Genomic DNA, 1,262 nt, shown 5'->3' with positions numbered 1-1,262 from the left:
TAAACGTTAAGTGCATAAGAACTGCTAGCGGATTTTCTGAGCAACTTATTTTATAACCATTCCTTCTAAAACTTCATGTTATTGTTTACTTCTAAGCTTTGATAAAAATAATTTATTACAACATACTTACAGTGGAAGTTGTGTGAAAGTTTGGCTACAGGGTGCCTCGTTGATTTTCTAACTCGTGAGGAAGAGAGTCAAGATGAAATAATTGACAACTGTCATTACATTATTATCATTGTCATCCATTGCTTTATTAGTTATAAAAACATCCAAAACAACACTAACACAATCAAAGCACAAAATACGAGCAAGTAACCTAACACGACAACAAACAAAGCGGTGAGCTCAGCTGGTCTGTTTCATGACGTCATTCTCCATTTAACAGACCTAGTAACAGACTCTCAGCCATGTTACATGTTATATCGTTTTAACATTATAAAAGAAGGAAATATTTCTCCATTTAACATAAGTTTTTCCATTTAACACGTTGAACCAGAGATCATGAATACTCATAGATAAATACTACATACTTACAAATAATAGATATGCTAAATTATTGTAAATAACATATAGGAAGATGGTCAGGGTTGCGGTCAAAGGAGAAACAAGAATAGTTTACGACTATTTATTTTTCGACGTTTCGCCCCACTTTGTAGGGCTTCATCAGGGCTAAAAAGATACAAAATGATACAATGATAAGAATAAAAATACAAAGATAAGAATAAAAATAAGTAACAATGGCAAGAGTAAAATTTTTTTATAAAAATACGTAAAATATACAATTAAAAAATACAGGAGATGTACATAAAACAAAAACAAAACGGAGAAGGAAAAAAAATAGAGATTAAATAAAGGTCATGAAAGAATAATAATTGTACATAAATAAGTAATAATAAAGATATAAAATGATATTATATCTTTATTTTACATTTATTATCATTTTATACTTTTTTACTTATTTATGTACAATTATTATTTTTTCCTGACCTTTAATTAATCTCTATTTTTTTTTAACGTACATCTCCTGTATTTTTCAACTGTATATTTTACGTATTTTTATAAAAAAATTTTACTCTTGCCATTGTTACTTATTTTTATTCTTATCATTGTATCTTATCTTTGTATTTTTATTCTTATCATTGTATTTTTATTCTTATCATTGTATCTTATCATTGTATCTTATCATTGTATCTTATCTTTGTATTTTTATTCTTATCATTGTATCTTATCATTGTATCTTATCTTTGTATTTTTATTCT

The sequence above is a fragment of the Halyomorpha halys genome, unplaced genomic scaffold (assembly GCF_000696795.3).
Source record: "Halyomorpha halys isolate HHAL.00 unplaced genomic scaffold, Hhal_1.1 Scaffold1615.1, whole genome shotgun sequence".
NCBI classification, from domain to species: Eukaryota; Metazoa; Arthropoda; class Insecta; order Hemiptera; family Pentatomidae; genus Halyomorpha; species Halyomorpha halys.
The sequence above is the reverse complement of the archived record's forward strand: the minus strand, read 5'-3'. Positions refer to the sequence as shown.